This window comes from Canis aureus, chromosome 27 (assembly GCF_053574225.1).
Source record: "Canis aureus isolate CA01 chromosome 27, VMU_Caureus_v.1.0, whole genome shotgun sequence".
Classification (NCBI taxonomy): Eukaryota; Metazoa; Chordata; class Mammalia; order Carnivora; family Canidae; genus Canis; species Canis aureus.
The window spans coordinates 18,328,669-18,343,483 of record NC_135637.1 but is presented as its reverse complement, the minus strand read 5'-3'; positions in this window follow the sequence as shown (position 1 = coordinate 18,343,483).

The following is a 14,815-nucleotide window of genomic DNA, read 5'->3' as shown; positions in this document are numbered from 1 at the left end:
ACTTAGATTTGAAGCACAGTTTTTTTTTTATTTTTATTTATTTATGATAGTCATACAGAAAGAGAGAGAGGCAGAGACATAGGCAGAGGGAGAAGCAGGCTCCATGCACCGGGAGCCCGACGTGGGATTCGATCCCGGGTCTCCAGGATCGCGCCCTGGGCCAAAGGCAGGCACCAAACCGCTGCGCCACCCAGGGATCCCTGAAGCACAGTTTATTATCTTATATCACTAGGAGGGCTTAGAATTCTCATAGCTCTGCCTTTGGCCTATCTCTAGTTGTCGGTTTTGTTCAGAGTCCTAACCTGGATTACTAATGATTTGGGGGCATCCACGGTGCTTTTGGCCAAAAAACTTGACCAAACCAAAACTCATTAACTTTTCCTAAAAGCCTGGATACCTGGCAATTTAAAATAATTTATCAAAATTTTAAATGTGCTCAACTTCTGACCCAGCAATTCTGTGAAAAATGTATTGTATAAATCCACTGGACAAAAATTCAAAGATATACAAAGACATCCATTGCTTTGTTGGTAATAGCAAACATATGAATAAACAGAAAATTGGAAATTACCCAAATTTCCCATCAATAGTCAGTTGGCTAAATGAATCTTAATATACCCAGGGAGTGGAATATTATGTAGCCATTAATAATAGTGTTATAAGCATATATGAACTGGTTTGGAAAGAAGCACATAATATATTGTAGGGAAAAATGCAGAATAATGTAATCCAGGATTAATACACACACATATGCACAAACATAACAACATATTTTATACCATAATAAAAGTGAATTATATCTAGGGGTTAGGATTAGAGAATTTTACTCTTTATACCATGTTCAAAAATCACATTATGTGATGCCTGGGTGGCTCAGTGGTTAAGTATCTACCTTTGGCTCAGGGCATGATCCCAGGATCTGGAATTAAGTCCTGCATCAGGCTCCCTGCAGAAGCCTGCTTCTCCCTTTGCCTGTGTCTCTGCCTCTCTCTGTGTGTGTGTGTGTGTGTGTCTTTCATGAATAAATAAATAAAATCTTTTTTAAAAAGTCACATTCTATTGCTTTTACTTTTTCTTTTAAGATTTTATTTTTAAGTAATCTCTATGCCCAACATGAGACTCAAACTCATAACCCTGAGATCAAGAATCACATGCTCTATCAACTGAGCCAGCCAGGTGCCCAGTATTGCTTTTACTTTTAAAAAATACATTTTTGGGTCCCATTTGCTATATTCCTTTTCCAGATTCACCAACCACCAAATCCCCACCTAGGATCTTACTGTCATTTTTACCTCCTCTCTCTCTCAGCCCTATATTCAGCCATATGCTGAGTCAAACCTTTCTACCCCTGAACTGTTTCTCATATCCTCACCATGCCCTTCCTGTGGTGAAGGTCAGTCTCATGTCGCAGGCCTCCCTGATTCTACTTCCTTACTGTTCCAGTGTATGCTCTGTACTGCCACAGGGGACTCTTTCTAATTTATCTAATCATAATCATTCCTTTGCCCCAAACCTTTGGCTCTTCTGGACTAACTGACTAAGCCTCAAACTTTCACCATAGACTTCAATTCACTTTAGGGGGATCCCTGGGTGGCGCAGCGGTTTAGCGCCTGCCTTTGGCCCAGGGCGCGATCCTGAAGATCCAGGATCAAATCCCACATCGGGCTCCCGGTGCATGGAGCCTGCTTCTTCCTCTGCCTGTGTCTCTGCCTCTCTCTCTCTCTCTGTGTGACTATCATAAATAAATAAAAATTTTTAAAAAATTCACTTTAGGTTCATTTTGCATCAGTCTTAAGTCAAGCCTCTGAAGCATCCATGCCAGTCCCCCATCGCAGTCAAGGCAGCATTAAGGCCCCCTTGAATGTCAATCTGCATTTTCATACCTACAAATCTCAACTCACATTGTTCTCTCCTTCCCTATGCCCCTCCTTTTAATTTGCATCTTTAAAAATACAAAGGCCTTGACTTATGTTTGATACTGTAAATGTTTCTTTTTGCTTGTACTGAAAAATAGCCTTGTATGTTGGAAAATGCGCAGATTTTTGAGCCAGATCATCTGGGATGGAATTTTAGCTGCTATTTATTAGCTCTGTGACATTTACTTCACTACACCATACCATGGTTTCCTCATCTGTAAAATAATAATAAAAGCAGCCTCATAAGCCAATATTTGCAAAGCAGAGAAGTACTGAACACAGTAAACACTTGAAAATGTTCATTATTATGATTACTGGACTCCCAAATGGTATTCTCTTCTGTTGCTATTGAGCATGTTGGATTTTTGCTCCTAAATTAAATGCTCCCCTCTCAAAGCTCCTGAGCCTTTTGAGTTCCTGTGGCTGCTTTTTATAGCTTTTTGGCCTTAGTCTCTATGCATAATAATTAAGAGCCTAAGTCCTGAAGACAAGTTTTCTGGATTCATGACCTTGACTCTTGTCTTGGGCAAGTTAACTGAGTTAAGCCTCAGTTTCTCCATCTATAAAATGAATTAATAATGAGTTTCTGCCTCATAAGGTTGGTTTGGGAGACTGAATGAGTGAAACTCTAGAAAGTGCTTAACCTGAGACTAGCACATATTAAGCACTCAAACATTAGCTAGCATTATTATCAGTGAGACAGAAGTGAGGGAGGAAAAAAATATATTCGAAGAGTTTAAATAAGGTGGAATTTATTTTAAGGGCCCAGAAAAAAAAAGATACTACCACCAAAGGGCATTATTGACATTTGGGGTTAGATCATTCTTTGTTGTGGGGGCTGTTGTGGGCATTACAGAATATTTAAGCAGTATCCCTGTAGCCCCTACCCACTAAATGCCAACCACATTCCACTCACCCATTCGTGTCTATTAAAAATGTCTCCAAATAAAAGGTAAATAAATAAAATAAAAATAAAAATGTCTCCAGGCACTGCTTAATACCCCCGTGGAGGAGAGGGATGCTGGGTACAAAAATCACTTTCTGTTGAGAACCACTGTGCTACCCTTACATGACCCAGAAAGTTGCTGGCCCACAGGACTCTAGCCTCTTGGCTTCTTTCTACTTCTTAAATTGCTCTACAAATCTGCTTCCTCTCTCAGTTTCACCTTCCTGCTCCTCTAACTTAAGTCTAGCTGGTCTTTAGCTTGCCATGACCCAGCCCTGGCTCTCATGCATACCCACACCATTTAACAGCTCCACCACCCAACATGGTTGATATCTAGTTCTCTTTATGCAAATTCTCAAGAAACAAAGATTCCGATTGGTTGAACTACAGTCAAGTGACCACCTTCAGTCTAATCAGCTGTGACCACGAGAGAAGAGGCAACCTGGAGAATGACCACATCTTGTGCAGGTGCCTTGGGATGCCTCCAAAGAGGTGGGTGTGGTCAAGTCAGGTGTAGTCTGTCTCTGTAGCATCTGTATTCTCCCTTTACCTCAGACGGTCCTCAAACTTGTCTCCCACTGCCAGGGAGACTGCCGCCACCAGTTTTTGCTTCTGGTCAGTCAGAGGCTTTTTAGCACAGCTTTCAAAGGATGAACAGGCTTCAGTTATGGGTCCCAGGCAGTGTCCAGACATTTATTTTGCATCTTCAGAGACTTTTCTGAACTCCCTTTGGATTCCCAGGATTGATTCAGATAATTAAGATTGCAAGATGAGTGAGCTATCTCTATATGTATTGAAGGGGATCAGAATATGCTACCCCACAATATGCTACTTTCTCATGAGGCTTGTTTGGAGGTAAAAGTAATTAAGGAGGAGCAAATACAAAGCGCTCTTTTTTTTTCTCCCTCTTTCTACCTCAGAATAGGACATACATTTCCCCATGTGAGGGTCTTCCCCTCCCTTCTGCACCAGGAGAGAAAACAACCATTAACACTGGAGACAGAGTGTGAGCACCAAAATGGGCCTTCAGTACAAACTTCACTAAAATAAGTCCTATCTTCCCTTAGTTTCCCCCATATATTTGCCTTTCCACAATTTACTATACCTAAAAGACCAACCCCTTCTCCTATGCCTTGTAGCTTCTCCACAAATGTACTTTCTTTTGTTATGATAGTATATAAGCCCCTCAAGTCTAATCACCTCTTTGGATCTACATTTCTTTTCTAAGAAGGCCTCAGGCCTCTGTGCATGCTTAAAATATATAAATAATATAATATAAAAATGTATTAATTCACCTCTTCTCCTGGTAATCTGCTTTTTGTCTAATTTGCAGGCCCCATCTGCAGAACCTAGAAGGTAGAGGAAAGTCTACCTCACATTATTATAAGCACACTAGACCAATGTGTTTTCTTAGGTTTTGTTGGAACAAAGACCCTTTGCAAGACAAGATGCAACATTTCTAAGTTGCATAGAGTTTCAGGGTGGTTCATGGTCCTCATCCCAAGGCCATTTCTTGGATCCTAGAAGACTTTACTTTATATAGGAGAATAAGATATATGTAAATCAATTGAACATCTATTGTATCCAGGGTGTTGGCAACACACACATTTACCTTATCTGAATTCAATTATGAGAAAGAGAGAAAAATTTATCCTGCGGCTCTTAAAACCAATCACACTAGAATTTGGCTCCAGTGCCCCAGAGAAAGGAAGGTCACAATCAAAATGCAAAGAGAAACAAGATAAGTTAATTCTTGCCTTTTGCCCTTGTAAAGACCCAGGGCAATTTAAGGTAATTTGGGCCACACAAGATTTTTGCCTTCAGCACTAACACTAGAACCTACACCTTTAACCTCCATTCAATTCGTAACCCCACATGCTTTCCATATCAGTGGTTTTCAAACTGCAGGCCTCCACCCACAGGTGGTCATAAAATCGATTTAGTGGGTCATGACCAGCAGTTTTTAAAAAATTGAATAGAATGGAATAAAAAATAGAGTGCTAGTTTCATAGTGTGATTGAGTATTATTTCATAAAAGTTTTGCTTCATTTGTGTGTGTGTATGTGTGTGTTTCTTCATCTGGTCAAAAACATTTGAAAGTCATTGTTCTATATTCTGTGCTGCCCAGTACTGGTAGCCATTACCACATGTGGCTATTGAGCATTTGAAATGTGGTTGGTCGGGATCCCTGGGTGGCGCAGCGGTTTGGCGCCTGCCTTTGGCCCAGGGTGCGATCCTGGAGACCCGGGATCAAATCCCACATCGGGCTCCCGGTGCATGGAGCCTGCTTCTCCTTCTGCCTGTGTCTCTGCCTCTCTCTCTTTCTCTCTGTGTGACTATCATAAATAAATAAAAATTAAAAAAAAAAAAAGAAATGTGGTTGGTCAAAACAGATACGTGCTATTAAGTATAAAATGCACACTGAATTTCAAATTAAAGATGAAAAAAGAATGTAGAATATCTAACAGATAATTGTTATATTGATTACATGTTGAAATAATAACATTTGCCTTTGGATATAGTATGTTAAATAAGATACTAAAATTAATTTCACATGTTTCTTTTTACCGGCTTACTAGAAAAATGTTAATCATATATTTGGTTGTTATTATATGCCTGTTGGACAGTGCTACACTGTATGTTTTAGCAAAATATACAAGTACATACATATGACATGCTTATAACCTGGCTTATAATATAGCATCTTTAAAAAAATGTTTACATTTATTTATTTCTCAGAAAGAGAGAGAGTGGGGGCGGGGGCAGAGGGAGAAGGAAAGAGAGACTCTTAAGCAGACTCCATGCTGAGCGTGGTCCCAGTGAGGGGCTTGATTTCACAATCCTGAGATTAGGACCTGAGCCGAAATCAAGAGATGGAGGCTTAATTGACTGAGCCACCCAGGTGCCCCAAAATAGCACCTTTATTTTTTAAATTTTTTAAATATTTATTTATTTATTTACTCATGAGAGACAGAGAGAGAGAGAGAGGCAGAGACACAAGCAGAGGGAGAAACAGGCTCCATGCAGGGAGCCAGATGTGGGACTTGATCCCCGGTCTCCAGGATCATGCCCTGGGCTGAAGGTGGCGGCTAAACTGTTGAGCCACCTGGGCTGCCCAAAATAGCACCTTTAAATAGCATCTATCACCTATTATTACATAGCACTTAGAAAGATTCATTCAGTGTCAAAATGGCTGCCCCATTATCTAACACCCTTACTTCCAATGCAGAGAGTGCCTTTTGACTCAGTCTTAGCCTGACTTAGTTTAATGTTGCAGGGCCTTAGTAGAGGTGACAGATGCCTTGGAAATGTTCTATTTATTCTCTTAATTTATTCAGAAAGGATTATGGTCATCCTGTCAATGGTTATGCATTCCAAATGACCACACATCCTGAATTAGGCAGGAAATGATTGCATATCTATTTCCTGTGTTCTCTATAAATCTCTCTGTGCATCAGCTTTACCTCTCAACCTCATTCCCCATATTCTCCTTTCCTCTCCTAACTCAGGGAAGGTTCTATTACCAATCATAATCTGAATATTCTACTTGTCAAAGGCATGCTACAATGACCCTCCCAACATGCATGCACAGGCAGGCATATGTATATGCACACACAAGCATGCACACACAAACACACACACACACACACACCTGCCCATCCTAATTAGTTCTAGCCTCTCTGGAGCCACTCATTTTTCTCTGGCTGACCCCTCTACATCCAATACCTCTCATCATATTGATCTTAGGAATTCTTCCCTTCCTTGAGGTAAGTAATAATAAGAATAGTAATAACAGTAAGGAGCTGTCTTTTATAGACCACTTGTCTTCCAGACATTATGCTAAGCACTTTCTCTCATGTAAAAATCATTAACAATCTTGTTGTGATGCAAATACTTTCCCATTTTAGAAAAAAAGAAACTTTGCTATATGAGGTTATCTAAACTGTAAGATCCATAATGCCTTGCTCACTATACACCCAATGTGTACAAAAAGTGCCTGGCACATATATGTGTAAGGGCTCAGTAGATGTCTGTTGAATAAATAAGTAAATGGATGGATGATGACATACCGCTGTCTACTTTTTTTTTTTAAGATTTTATTTATTTATTCATAGAGACACAGAGAGAGAGAGAGGGGCAGAGGCACAGGCAGAGGGAGAAGCAGGCTCCATGCAGGGAGCCTGACTTTGGACTTCATCCAGGGTCCCCAGGATCACACCCTGGGCTGCAGGCAGCGCTAAACCGCTGCGCCACCAGGGCTGCCCCCACTGTCTACTTTTACTTATAGTTATGTCTATGTATCATCAATCTTATTAAGTTAAGCTAATTGATGATTAAATGATTTAAAAAATAAGTGATTGGGATGCCTGGGTGGGTCAGTGGCTAACTGTCTGCCTTTGGCTCAGGGCATGATCCTGGGGTCCTGGGATCGAGTCCCACATTGAACTCCTTACATGGAGCCTGCTTAACCCTCTGGCTATGTCTCTGCCTCTCTCTGTGTCTCTCAGGAATAAATAAAATCTCTAAAAAAAAAAAAAAACAAAAATAAAATAAAATAAATGATTAAATGTCACTTTCCCACAACTTCAAAATATGACCATATCTTACCAAGAATCATTCAATGGCTTCCTATTACCTTTGGGCTAAAGCCCAAATTATTCTTTATGGTCTATAAAGATTCCCTCACCACTTGAGCCTCATGTCTTGCTACTGAGAGCTCCAGCTATACTGAAATTCTTTCAGCTCCTCAACTTAGTTGGGGTTAGGGTCAGAGTTCTACTTCCCTACTTGGAGCCTTTCACCTGACCATTCTCACCTGTTCCTAGCCCCAGTGCTATGCCCTTGACCTAGCCAAGTTTTTCTCACCTCTTAGTGAAGCCTTTCCTGACCCTCGTCTAGATTAATTCCCCTCAGAGAGTTCTCACTTTACCTCATACTTCTCCTTTAGTGCTTATCACAAGGACCACTCAATAATTATTTTTACTTTTTTTTTTTTTTTTTGGCTAGCATTTAAGCCCTATAAGGTAAGGAGCATGTCTGCTTTGTATACCATGATGTACCTTATGTCTTGCCTAGAGGTTGGAAACCAATGGTCCACACATGTTTTTTGGCCCACCTTCTGAATGTTGTCTATATAGAGAGAGACAAATTATATATATATATAATTATATATAATATTATATAGTTATTAATATACAGCTATATAATATATGTGTATATATTAACTATATAACTATATATAACTATACTATATATAATTATATATAATAACTATATTATACAGTTATATATAGCTATATATTATATATAATTATATATATAGTTGCCATATATATGGCATATATGTATATATGTTATATATGTTATGTTATATATAATTATAAAATTTTAAATATACATATTTCACACACAAAATATCTGGATTTATGGCTACTCTCAGTTGTGGGGGGAAGCATCTGAAGGTCTGGAATACTACATATATAGTCAGGATAAGCGAGCAATGCTATAGATAACAAGGCCAAAATCTCAGACTGGTTTCTCACTCACTACATGTCCATTGTGGGTAGTCGTGGCTCTGCTCCCCATCTCTCTGAGTTCCATGTGGAACACTGACAGTCACCATGGTGGAAGGAAAAAGAAACACAACAAACCAAGTTTACTGTTTTCACCCAGAAATGACACAAGCCTCTTCCACCCACATTTCATTGGCCAAAGCCAGTCAACGGTGAGGGGATATAATCCCTTTACAGAAAGTCCACTGCAAGGAGGGAAATGGGATGCCTAGAAAGCACTATTACAAATCTATCCCAGGGAAACAACCTGCCTCCTTTAGATGGGAGGACATACATTTCTCTTCATTCATAACTCATCATACATCACATTCATTCTTTGTTGGAAGTTAGCCTTGCAATCACTATAGTAAAGAGTAAATATGTGAATAAATGAACAAAACTTTCTATATATTATGGCACAAATGAAAACTAGCTCCTTGGAAAGCAAACTTTCATGCCAAGCTCTGGCTACTCAGTCACTGCCTTTCTTGGGACACCTTGCATGGACTAGCTCCACCTCCTATGACTACTTCATTGGCTGGCTGGAGGTGAATAACACCTCCATGCAGACTCCCCATCATTGCAACACAAATGGAACATCTGTCCCCTAAATGACTGAGCAGCCATTACTCATGGCAGGCTGGCCAACATTTATGAAACAGATGGGACTTGGTAGGGTGAGAAGCTAGGGTCTATGGCAGGTAGGAAGCACTGACAGGTGGAAAAACACTTTGGGGTGCAGCCTCATTATTATGTTTCTAATGATAGGACTGAACATTAATCTTGAATGCCTTGCTTCCCAATAGTGACAAGAAAGGATTCTCTTTGCTCTGTTAATGGGCTTATGGGCATAGAGGGCAGATTTCCCACACTTAATTTCTTTCACACTGTAACGGTAAAGGCGATCCAAGTTTTCTCTAGACTTTCATTTTTTTGTTTTAAAGATCATTTATTTATTTTTAAATTTTTTTATTATTTATTTATGATAGTCACAGAGAGAGAGAGAGAGAGGCAGAGACACAGGCAGAGGGAGAAGCAGGCTCCATGCACCAGGAGCCCGACATGGGATTCGATCCCAGGTCTCCAGGATCGCGCCCCAGGCCAAAGGCAGGCGCTAAACCGCTGCGCCACCCAGGGATCCCGATTTATTTTTAAAGAGAGCAGAGAGAGCAAGCATGCAGGCGGGGGGGGGGGGGGGGGGTGGGCAGAGGGAGAAGGAGAGAGAGAATCTCAAGCAGATTCCCTGCTGAGCACACAGCCCACGGGGCTCCATCTTACGACCCTGAGGCCATGACCTGAGCCAAAACCAAGAGTTGGACCCTGAACCAACTGAGCCACCCAGACACCCCACTGGATTTTTATTTCTAAGAGGCCTTAAGATGCCATGATAATACCACCTGCAATATGAATTATTATTAAAACAATCTCCTGCCCCAATCTGTATCAGCTCTGTTAACTTCCTTTCACCAGGCTACTAGATTTTGAGTTATCTACACACAAGCACCAGTGTTCCTATTTGCACACTTATGGTGACATCATTACATTTTTAGCCATATTCCAAATTGTCCCCTGATTCCCATCTGTTCCCTCTCTCATACTTGCATGTGTGAGCAAACATATATACACATACACATTTATGAATGTATATGTAAACTTTATTATTTCTTCCAATGTACATTTAGTACCAGGCTAGGCAGTTGGGGTAAAATGTGAGCAATACAAGCAGGGATGCTAACTCTTCTGGAACTCAGAGTCCTAGCAGAAAAATAGAAATAATAAGAAATTGTTATAAGTTCTACCATAAAAGAAGTTCAAAGAACTACAGGAAGCCTAGACCAGGAAGGTTCATGGACCACTTCCCAGAAGAAATGACATTTTAACCTAAGACCTAAAGGTTGGCAGTAATTAGTGAGGCAACTCCAGACAGAGGGAACTATGAGAAGACCCAGAAGCTAAAAAGATGGGATCTTTAAAGAACAAGTGGGTTCATTTGAGCTAGGATGTGAGGAGCAGGAGACAGAACAGGAAACAGGTGGGGAAACCCTAAGAGCAGCAGCTAATGAGGAAAGCCAGGGCCAGACCTTATAATGCCTGCATGCCCTGTGAAGCAGCTAGAATTTAATTTCCAGTGAAACGGGGAGTCAATGAAGGGTTTTTTTTTTTTTAAAGGTTTTATTTTATTTTTTTATGATAGTCACACAGAGAGAGAGAGAGAGAGAGAGAGAGAGGCAGAAGGAGAAGCAGGCTCCATGCACCGGGAGCCCAACGTGGGATTCGATCCCGGGTCTCCAGGATCGCGACCTGGGCCAAAGGCAGGCGCTAAACCGCTGCGCCACCCAGGGATCCCTCAATGAAGGGTTTTAAGTAGGAAGGTGATATGATCCAATTTGTATTTTCTCCATGGGAATATTCAAAACAGGCTGGAAGTCTTGGTACTGAACCCATCACAATGGATTTAGTCAGGGTCCTGAAGGTGCCCTGCTCTTCTGGGCATTCACTCACTGACTACTGAAGGTCTTAAGTGTTCTGGGGGAGGGGCTGGACTGCCTGGGGGCCAGGGGACTCAGGTAAGTGGCTATTTATCACTGTATGGTATTAATTTATCACCACATTAATTCATAAAGATCTAAAAGTATACATAGGAGAAACATGAAGAAAATATACACCAGCAAAACTTGTCTTGTAGGATGATGGGATTAGTGGTATAGGTCAGAAGTATCTTAATGTTTCAACCACCAGTATGGCCCTCCTGGGGCATAACAGCTAAATACACATGCTAATGTCTGCACAGAACAAATATACCAGGATAATATTTTGAAAGATTAACTGATGTTCTTTTCTCCTACTACCAGTATGTCTTGTTATCCCATGACCATTCTCTATTCAAGGGGTCAGACCATGGTTAGATCATGAAAACAGAAAAAAAAAAGCTTTAAAATTTCAAAAGCCTGAATTTTGAAGGGACTTGGACCAATGGAAAAATAAACTCAAAGAGGCAGACTAGGATTTCCTGCCTCTAAGACAAGATAAAAAGAGAAAGCAGAGGAGTTTGGGCACTGGGGAGCACTTGCCCCCCAGTCCACTAGCGAGCCCTATAAGAGAGACCACAGTAGGAATCAGAGTACTAGGGATATGTGCTCTTAGTGGTTCGCCCAAGAAACCAGCGAGAGCCCAAAAGGGGAAATGGCTAGGATCCAGGTACATGAAACAGTCTTACTGAGTTCCTCCCAGAGGACTGCATGCCTCAGCCCCTGATAACCTCCAATACTCAGATATTATTTAAGTCTCCAGAAACTTAAGAAAGAAAGATGATCTCAGAACCCAGCTATGTGAGACATTCTTGGGACAACTGGGGATTTATGAATATGGACTAGATTTTAGATATTATGAAATTATTTTTATTTTCTTAACTGTGATGATGGTATTCCAATTACATCACAAAAGTCCTTTTACTTAGGAAAATGCATGCTGAACTACTAAGAGATGGAATACTCGAACTTCTGCAACTTATTTTCAAATAATTCAACTGACAAAACATACAGGTACACGAGAGAGAAAGCAAATCCAGCAAAATGTTAACAATCCAGAAAGGGGGGAGGGGATATGGGTGTTTAAGATACTGTTATTTCATTTTGTCTATAGCTTTAATTTTTTAATAATGTATAAACATTTAAAATACTTTTTTATAATAGAACTCATAAATGCTAGAAATCATGAGGAAAAATGTTGATCTGATAATATTCATTTAAAATGTTTTAAGCAGGGGATCCCTGGGTGGCGCAGCGGTTTGGCGCCTGCCTTTGGCCTGGGGCGCGATCCTGGAGACCTGGGATCGAATCCCACGTCAGGCTCCCGGTGCATGGAGCCTGCTTCTCCCTCTGCCTGTGTCTCTGCCTCTCTCTCTCTCTCTGTGACTATCATAAATAAAAAAAAAAAAAAAAATTAAAAAAAAAATGTTTTAAGCAGCATAGAGAATGGTTTGTATTATTACACATAAAGAAGATGAAAGTGCAAGTAACAGTTGTTGAATAGAGTAGTTGGGATTATCTGTGGCATTTTTCTCTATTTTTCATCTTTCTGTGCTTTTATAATATTAAAAATCACTTTTAGATGTTATCTTAAAGAAAGATGGGTGGGGAGAAGAGATCCTGAATTAACTAAGATTAAGTATCTGCCACCCAAGATAATGGGGAGTTCAGAATAAAAATTAGAGTGAATTATGGAGAAGTGAGGAAGTTACTGCTGCTTCTGGGTTAGTGGACAAGTCAAGTTTCCTAGGTGTAAGCAACAGAAACCAACTCTGGCTCCTTAAAGCATTCTGGGGATAGTGGGGAGCTCACAGAACCACCAAGAAGGCTGGAGAGCCAGGCCTGGGAAGTGGACAAAAAGAAAGAGAGGCTGGCCAACAGCCACAGTCACTGCCAGATCTAGGTGACAAGAGCCAATCAGAAAGGACAGGACAGTAGCAGCCACTGAACTGGGGTGGGCTACAGCTCAGACCTCTGCTCCTCCTGTCCTGAGCACTGAGTGTGGACACTGGCACCATCACTGGCCTCTAGAAGCCTACTGCTGCTCCTACAAAATCCTCTACTGGCCCTTTTTTTGCATAACACTGCTCCCATTTCTAAGTCTTGCATGTATGCATCTGATGGGCCAAGTCTGAGTCACATCTCATACGTGAGCTGCAAAGGACACTGGGACAGCCATGACCTCATCTTCGGAGCTCCTCTAGTGGGAGGAGGGCCCTGCCTCCCACTAAGACTCATATAATGGGAAATTTTCCAGAAAGGTTGGAGATTCTGACACTGGGCACCAAAAAATGACAAACGTCACCATGTAGTGAACCAGGCATCCCATAAGAGAAAACAAGACCAAGATTTGGCCCTTGCCCTCAAGGAGCAACTTTGAGAGTGGATATTATATCTTATTATTCTTTGTTAACCCACAGTGCTTAGTGCAGAGTAAACACTCAATGCACAATTACTAAATAAGTAAAAATAAATGAACAGTCTGCCCTGGACAAATCAAAAGACCTTTTGTCGGCAGAAGACTGAATAAAAGAATTTTCTAGAACCTTCTAGCAAGATGATTCTTAGAATTTATGGCCTTACCTGAGAATGCCTGAGAGTCTTAGTGATGTGACATTCCAGAGACTGGGAACCAGATGCTAGAGGAAAACTGTACTGATGCACTAAACCTTACCAAATATTAAAATTTTTAAATGGATCCACCTGGAAAACCAATTCAAATATAGTCTAAATCCAAATAGCTGAAACAATTGAACAAGAAAGAAATTTGTTCTGAGTCCTTCCTCAAGACTGAATTTTCTTATCTTTTAAGCAAAAAGCCCAATGTCATTAGTTTTGGTCATATGTTGGTCTGTGGTGTCATGCTAGGCTTTGTCACAGCACACATCAGCAATAATTTTATAAATGTGTTCTCCCCAACTGCCTACCTCTGAGCTTGAATCGATTTCCAGCCACAGTTTGCACATTTCATGCCAAAAGGCTGCAGTGGGGGGTGGCAAGGGCTGGTGTGAAATCACTTGTTCTGCACATCTTTAAACATGGATAAGAATCATCTCTCTTTTCAATGGTTTTGGTCTCGGTTTAACTAAACACAAACTTGCTACATCCTGTGCAGTCTCTAGACTTATCATTAATTCACTCATTTAGCAAATTCACACTGACTGCTCACTATGAGCCAAGAACTGTGCTAGACACTGGGGATATAGCAGTGGCCAGAAAAGATATGGACCTTGAATTCATGGCACCTAAATTCTAGGTGAAGACCCATATGTGAATATGCAATTACAAAATGGAATGATTAAAGGAGAAAAACAATCAAACTGGGTGCTTTATACAAGAATAATAAGATACCTAATTTGGATTGGAGTTCCTCAGGAAGTGACATTTAACCTCCAACCTAAACACTGAGAATAGTTATGGGCTGAATTGTGTCTCCAAAACTCACATTTTGAAGCCCTAACCCCCAGGACTTCAGAATGTGACTGCAGGGTCTTAAAAGAGGTAGTTAAGTTAAAAAGAGGTCATTAGGATGGCCCCTAATCCAACAGGGCTGGTGTCCTTATAATAGGAAATTTAGATACAGACACACCAACACAGAGAAACCCACACCAGGACACTTGGAGAAAACCATCTACAAGCCAAGGATAGAGGCCTCAAAAGAAACCAACCCTGATGCAACCTTGATCTCAGACTTCTAGAACTGTAAGAAAATTGTTTTTTAAGTCACCCAAGCTGTGGTACTTTGTCATGGCAGCCCTAACAAACTAATACAAGGGTTAACCAGGTAAAGGATCAAGGTAAAGAAGAGAGAGGTCCAGGCAGAGGGATCAGAAAGAGCAAAGACCAGAAGCAGAAAAGAGTCTTGCCCCATCA